An 8,886-nucleotide genomic window follows, 5' to 3' on the forward strand; every position below is an offset into this window, starting at 1 on the left:
GTCATTCTTACACCGTTTTGTTCAGAAGAGATGGGGGAATCTTCCAGTGTTAACAATTTATCATTAAAATGTGAATTTTTAGAGATATACGACATGGATGACTTGTTGACTTAGAAGCCACGAATTCCCCCAATATGCAAATTTGAATGCCTGAGGCCACATATATGATTGGCTGCCTGGGAAGCCGTGCAGGCCCTGATTTGTGGATTTGAATTCCTCAGCCCTCAGATATGATTGGCTGGCTTAGAAGCCACGAAGGCCCCAATATGCAAATTTGAATGCCTCAGGACACTTATTTGATTGGCTGGGAAACTGTGCAGGCCCTGATTTGAAAATTTGAATGTCTCAGTCCTCACAGAGGATTGGCTGCCTGGGGACCTGGCAGAAATATATAGAAATACTATTATTAAGCATAAATACTACATTTAGTAGAAATACTATGTTTTAGCACAAATACTATAAAAAGAAGAAAAACTATAATTTAGCAGAAATACTATATTAAGCACAAATCCTATAAAAAGCAGAAATACTATAATTTAGAACAAATAGTATAAAAAGCAGAAATACTATGTTAGGCACAAATCCTATAAAAAGCAGAAATACTATAATTTAGCAGAAAAACTATGTTAGGCACAAATCCTATAAAAAGCAGAAATACTATAATTTAGCAGAAATACTATATTAGGCATAAATCCTATGAAAATCAGAAATAGTATGATTTAGCAGAAATACTGTATTTAGCACAAGTACCGAAAAGTACCAGAAATACTATGATTTAGCAGAATGGTAATAACTTATTGAAACACAAATGCACAGAGGGACACACAAACACAGGCTCTAATCCAGTCAACCAGTCTAACTATGTTCAATTTAAATCCTACAATGACATGCTGTCAAATAAGGGCAGGGTCCTCTCTCTCCCACTAAACACACACACACACACACACACACACACACACACACACACACACACACACACACACACACACACACACACACACACACACACACACACACAGGGAGAGAGGACTAAGTTTCTAGGTCAGCCTGGGAGCTGCTGAATTTGAATCCACCAATCAGAGAGGCTGTTTACGTTTTCCCGCCAAAACAGGTGCATCTTTTTACACACGCAGCACAGAGACATAGACCTGCTTCTTTCAGTTTATTTCACATAGTGAGGATTCCCCTCAAACAAATGACCATAATTTCCTAACCATAGGGGCTAGAGCGGTCATTCTTACACCGTTTTGTTCAGAAGAGATGGGGGAATCTTCAAGTGTTGACAATTTATCATTAAAATATGAATTTTTAGAGATATATGACATGGATGACTTGTTGACTTAGAAGCCACGAATTCCCCAATATGCAAATTTGAATACCTGGAGCCCACATACATGATTGGCTGGCTGGGAAGCTGTGCAGGCCCTGATTTGTGGATTTGAATTCCTCAGCCCTCAGATATGATTGGCTGGCTTAGAAGCCATGAAGGCCCCAATATGCAAATTTGAATGCCTCAGGACACATATATGATTGGCTGGGAAGCCGTGCAGGCCCTGATTTGAAAATTTGAATTTCTCAGTCCTCACAGAGGATTGGCTGCCTGGGGACCAGGCAGAAATATATAGAAATACTATGATTAAGCATAAATACTACATTTAGTAGAAATACTATGTTTTAGCACAAATACTATAAAAAGCAGAAATACTATAATTTAGCAGAAATACTATATTAAGCACAAATCCTATAAAAAGCAGAAATAGGATGATTAAGCATAAACACTACATTTAGTAGAAATACTATGTTTGAGCAAAAATCCTATAAAAAGCAGAAATACTATATTAGGCACAAATCCCATAAAAAGCAGAAATAGTATGATTAAGCATAAATACTACATTTAGTAGAAATACTATGTTTTAGCACAAATAGTATAAAAAGCAGAAATATTGTAATTTAGCAGAAATACTATATGAAGCACAAATCTTATAAAATAGCAGAAATAGTATTATTTAGCACAATAGTAATAAGTTAAACAGAAAAATTGGAAAAGCAAAATGGACAGCTGAAAAAATGCTGAACATGCTGAGGGTCCCTCAAATATACTTGTTAAATGAAAAAAATCAGCAAAAAAATGCACAGGGAGAGAGAAGTAAGTTTCTAGGTCAGCCTGGGAGCTGCTGAATTTGAATCCACCAATCAGAGAGCCTGTGTACTTTTTCCCGCCAAAACATGTGCCTCTTTTTACACACGCAGCACAGAGAGGCACAGGATTATTGCAGCCTATTTCTCATAGTGAGGACTCCCCTCAAACAAATGACCATAATTTCCAAACCGTAGGGGCTAGAGCGGTCATTCTTACACCGTTTTGTTCAGAAGAGATGGGGGAATCTTCCAGTGTTTACAATTTATCATTAAAATATGAATTATTAAAGATATTTGACTTGTAATGCACCATAACTGAGTAGAGCGAAGCAAAAACTGCCTTGACTTGCCCTCAAACAACGCTTTCTAACTCGAAATCTATTTGGAGTATCGATATCATTCTTTCACCGTAAGAGACAGCAGGCTTTGGTGAACAATCATGGAAATTTTCAGGTCTCTGTGGAAATCCAACAAAAAGTTATGACGAGAGAAAAAAGTGGTTCATTTCCACAGTTTGAAATCTGAAGAAATCTGAGCGAAGGACGAATTTCCTACCCTCAAACAAGTCCAACTCATTTCAGAACGGTAATAGGTGAGAAAGAAATTCTTGAATTGTGAGCGTCAGGGGTGTCTGAAGATATTCGGGGACAAGCCTCATGTCTTAACTTTGCTTCGTTAAGGAGATATGACGATTCGAATATGCCTCTCATTACAGAAATCCAGCGGTGATTTTGAACAAGCTCTCCATTCACTTTATATGGAGAGTTTTCTGACCTTGTGTTAGTCTGAGGAGATTTGCAAAAATTCTATAAATCCCACAACAATGATGGTGACATTTTCTGAAAGCCAGCAAAAATACCTACGTTTTGATGTATAATTTGTGGAAGTTGAGTGAAAATTGAGCAAGTAGCAAGAAGTTGTTCGGACATGAAGTGAAAATTGCAAAACCTTCAGTGACACACTGGAAGCCAAGAGCATAGCAACCATAACAACGCATGTATTTTGTGAAAAATCACAATTTTGCAACTGAAAACTTTAAGAGGCATAAAAGTAAAACGGTAAAAGATTTGAAAAAGCTGAATCATACATGAATAGCCCAATAATTTGTGAACATTTTAAAGTTTGAATGGTTTTTCTAGGCGAAAGTATGAGGAAGTAGTTAAGTTTCAAAAACAAGCAAAATTTAGCAGAATTGCAGAAGTTTGCAGAAGTTTCCCATTCATTTCAATGGGACAAATTAAAGGAAAAAAGCTTAATATTTTAAAAAGTATAATAGCAGAAAATACCAAAAGTCATAGCACACATTAGCAGAAATAGCAGAATAGTTTAAAATTTGAACGGTGAAAATAGCACAAAAATTGTGGAAGTAGTTAGCGGACGAAAAACGAGCAACTTGAAGAATAATAATAAAGAATAAAGAGAAACAGGAACTCAATAGTGTGGATGCTTAAAGCATCCACACAATAAAGAGAAACAGGAACTCAATAGTGTGGATGCTTAAAGCATCCACACAATAAAGAGAAACAGGAACTCAATAGTGTGGATGCTTAAAGCATCCACACAATAAAGAATAAAGAGAAACAGGAACTCAATAGTGTGGATGCTTAAAGCATCCACACAACTAGAAAAATTTGCATTTCCTGCGAAAATGCAGTGTGGATGCTTAAAGCTGAAGCTGCATGCAAAAAGTAGCTGAAAAAGCTGAAAAGTTGCAGAAATTGTAAAAACTTTGCAGAAGCAAAAGAAGTTTGCTAAAATGGAATAACTTAGCAGAACTGCAATATCTTAGAGGAAACATAATACTTGGCAGAAATACAATAGCATAGCAGAACTTTGCAGAAATACTGTAACTTACCAGAAACATGATAACTTCTCAAAAATACAAGAACTTAGGAGAAATAGTATAAGATAACAGAAAGAATATATTTAGCCAAAAATACTTAAACATTACAGAAACACTATGATTTAGAAAAATAGTACAACATAGCAGAAATACTGTGATTTACCAGAGACACTGTGATGAACTATGAATATTGTAATTTTAAATTAGTACTATGTTTTAGCACAAATACTATCATTTGACAGAAATACTATCATTTGGCAGAAATACTATGATACAGGAGAAATACTGAGATGTAGTAAAAGTACTTTGATTTAACAGAAATACAATTATGGAGGAGTAATACTTTAAAGTGGGAGAAATATTGATACACACACACACATACACAGAGCCTAAAGGGAAGAGTATTTGTGCCATGGAGTGTTAACAAGAATGTGAGGTCCATATTAGAAAAGCTCGTAAAATCACAAAAGTTTGCAGAATTGTAATAAATGATGAATATGAATTACTGGTCTGTGACAGTGTATTAATTTGTAGGGAAAAAAAATGTTGACCAAGGTGGAATCGAACCGGCGACCTTTGGCTTGCAGACCCGTGTCATTACCAACTGCGCCACTGGGAAAAAGAGCAGCCGCTTGGAAAGACAGGGTGATGAGCAGTCAGAATTAGATCGAGGTGAGAGGCGAAAAACACAGTTTTTTGGAGTTACAAAACGTTGTGTAACTCAAACACTAGGTGGACTAGAAGCATAATCCTTGTACTGGGTGAATCAGCGGATTTGGTGTACTTTGAGTGCGATTTTCATTGCTCTATGTACATCCGTCGCTGAGATATGACGAGAGAGGAAACGAAAGACCTCAGACATGATTGGCTGGCTGGGAAGCCGTGCAGGCCCTGATATGTGATATGAGTCTGAGTCCTCACAGAGGATTGGCTGCCTGGCAGAAATATATAGAAATAGTATGATTAAGCATAAATACTACATTTAGCAGAAATAGTATGATTAAGCACAAATCCTATAAAAAGCAGAAATACTATATTAAGCACAAATCTTATAAAATAGCAGACATAGTATGAATTAGCAGAATAGTAATAACTTAAACAGAAAAATTGGAAAAGCAAAATGGACAGCTGAAAAAATGCTGAACATGCTGAAGGTCCCTCAACTATACTTGTTAAATGAAAAAAATCAGCAAAAAAATCTAAAACAGCCACACAATCACAAATATGTACACATAAGGAAACACACATGCACAGAGAGACACACACACAAGATCAAATTCAGTCACCCAGTCTAAATATATTGAATTTGAATCTTACAATGAGATCATCCCATTAAAAGGCTTTCTCTCTCTCTCTCTCTCTCTCTCTCTCTCTCCCTCTCTCTCTCTCTCTCTCCCTGTCACACACAGACACACACACACACAGGGAGAGAGAAGTAAGTTTCTAGGTCAGCCTGGGAGCTGCTGAATTTGAATCCACCAATCAGAGAGCCTGTGCACTTTTCCCCACCAAAACGGGTGCTTCTGTTTACACACGCAGCACAGAGAGAGACACTGGATTATTGCAGTCTATTTCTCATAGTGACGACTCCCCTCAAACAAATGACCATAATTTCCTAACCGTAGGGGCTAGAACGGTCATTCTTACACCGTTTTGTTCAGAAGAGATGGGGGAATCTTCAAGTGTTGACAATTTATCATTAAAATATGAATTTTTAGAGATATATGACATGGATGACTTGTTGACTTAGAAGCCACGAATTCCCCAATATGCAAATTTGAATGCCTGAGGCCACATATATGATTGGCTGGCTGGGAAGCTGTGCAGGCCCTGATTTGTGGATTTGAATTCCTCAGCCCTCAGATATGATTGGCTGGCTTAGAAGCCATGAAGGCCCCAATATGCAAATTTGAATGCCTCAGGACACATATATGATTGGCTGGGAAACCGTGCAGGCCCTGATTTGAAAATTTGAATGTCTAAGTCCTCACAGAGGATTGGCTGCCTGGGGACCTGGCAGAAATATATAGAAATACTATGATTAAGCATAAATACTACATTTAGTAGAAATACTATGTTTTAGCACAAATACTATAAAAAGCAGAAATACTATAATTTAGCAGAAATACTATATTAAGCACAAATCCTATAAAAAGCAGAAATACTATATTAAGCACAAATTCTATAAAAAGCAGAAATACTATATTAAGCACAAATTCTATAAAAAGCAGAAATACTATATTAAGCACAAATCCTATTAAAAGCAGAAATACTATATTAAGCACAAATCTTATAAAATAGCAGAAACAGTATGATTTAGCACAATAGTAATAAGTTAAACAGAAAAATTGGAAAAGCAAAATGGACAGCTGAAAAAATGCTGAACATGCTGAGGGTCCCTCAAATATACTTGTTAAATGAAAAAATCAGCAAAAAAATGCACAGGGAGAGAGAAGTAAGTTTCTAGGTCAGCCTGGGAGCTGCTGAATTTGAATCCACCAATCAGAGAGCCTGTGTACTTTTTCCCGCCAAAACAGGTGCATCTTTTTACACACGCAGCACAGAGAGGCACAGGATTATTGCAGCCTATTTCTCATAGTGAGGACTCCCCTCAAACAAATGACCATAATTTCTAAACCGTAGGGGCTAGAGCGGTCATTCTTACACCGTTTTGTTCAGAAGAGATGGGGGAATCTTCCAGTGTTAACAATTTATCATTAAAATGTGAATTTTTAGAGATATACGACATGGATGACTTGTTGACTTAGAAGCCACGAATTCCCCCAATATGCAAATTTGAATGCCTGAGGCCACATATATGATTGGCTGGCTGGGAAGCCGTGCAGGCCCTGATTTGTGGATTTGAATTCCTCAGCCCTCAGATATGATTGGCTGGCTTAGAAGCCATGAAGGCCCCAATATGCAAATTTGAATGCCTCAGGACACATATATGATTGGCTGGGAAACCGTGCAGGCCCTGATTTGAAAATTTGAATGTCTAAGTCCTCACAGAGGATTGGCTGCCTGGGGACCTGGCAGAAATATATAGAAATACTATGATTAAGCATAAATACTACATTTAGTAGAAATACTATGTTTTAGCACAAATACTATAAAAAGCAGAAATACTATAATTTAGCAGAAATACTATATTAAGCACAAATTCTATAAAAAGCAGAAATAGTATATTAAGCACAAATTCCATAAAAAGCAGAAATACTATATTAAGCACAAATCCTATTAAAAGCAGAAATACTATATTAAGCACAAATCTTATGAAATAGCAGAAACAGTATGATTTAGCACAATAGTAATAAGTTAAACAGAAAAATTGGAAAAGCAAAATGGACAGCTGAAAAAATGCTGAACATGCTGAGGGTCCCTCAAATATACTTGTTAAATGAAAAAATCAGCAAAAAAATGCACAGGGAGAGAGAAGTAAGTTTCTAGGTCAGCCTGGGAGCTGCTGAATTTGAATCCACCAATCAGAGAGCCTGTGTACTTTTTCCCGCCAAAACAGGTGCATCTTTTTACACACGCAGCAGAGAGAGGCACAGGATTATTGCAGCCTATTTCTCATAGTGAGGACTCCCCTCAAACAAATGACCATAATTTCCAAACCGTAGGGGCTAGAGCGGTCATTCTTACACCGTTTTGTTCAGAAGAGATGGGGGAATCTTCCAGTGTTAACAATTTATCATTAAAATGTGAATTTTTAGAGATATACGACATGGATGACTTGTTGACTTAGAAGCCACGAATTCCCCCAATATGCAAATTTGAATGCCTGAGGCCACATATATGATTGGCTGCCTGGGAAGCCGTGCAGGCCCTGATTTGTGGATTTGAATTCCTCAGCCCTCAGATATGATTGGCTGGCTTAGAAGCCATGAAGGCCCCAATATGCAAATTTGAATGCCTCAGGACACATATATGATTGGCTGGGAAACCGTGCAGGCCCTGATTTGAAAATTTGAATGTCTAAGTCCTCACAGAGGATTGGCTGCCTGGGGACCTGGCAGAAATATATAGAAATACTATGATTAAGCATAAATACTACATTTAGTAGAAATACTATGTTTTAGCACAAATACTATAAAAAGCAGAAATACTGTAATTTAGCAGAAATACTATATTAAGCACAAATCCTATAATAAGCAGAAATACTATATTAGGCACAAATCCTATAAAAAGCAGAAATAGTATGATTAAGCATAAATACTACATTTAGTAGAAATACTATGTTTTAGCACAAATAGTATAAAAAGCAGAAATATTATAATTTAGCACAAATAGTATAAAAAGCAGAAATATTATAATTTAGCACAAATAGTATAAAAAGCAGAAATACTACATTTAGTAGAAATACTATGTTTTAGCACAAATACTATAAAAAGCAGAAATACTATAATTTAGTAGAAATACTATATTAAGCACAAATCCTATAAAAAGCAGAAATACTATATTAGGCACAAATCCTATAAAAAGCAGAAATACTATGTTAGGCACAAATCCTATAAAAAGCAGAAATACTATATTTAGCAGAAATACTATATTAGGCACACATCCTATGAAAAGCAGAAATGCTAGCAGAATAGTAATAACTTACAAAATTACAAATATGGAGGCATATTGGAACACAAATGCACAGAGGGACACACAAACACAGGCTCTAATCCAGTCAACCAGTCTAACTATATTCAATTTAAATCCTACAATGACATGCTGCCAAATAAGGGCAGGGTCCTCTCTCTCCCACTAAACACACACACACACACACACACACACACAGACAGACACACACACACAGAGGGAGAGAGCTGCCGAATTTAAATCCACCAATCAGAGTGGCTGTTTACGTTTTCCCGCCAAAACAGGTGCATCTTTTTACACACGCAGGACAG

Source organism: Astatotilapia calliptera, chromosome 9 (genome assembly GCF_964374335.1).
Source record: "Astatotilapia calliptera chromosome 9, fAstCal68.1, whole genome shotgun sequence".
Lineage (NCBI taxonomy): Eukaryota > Metazoa > Chordata > Actinopteri > Cichliformes > Cichlidae > Astatotilapia > Astatotilapia calliptera.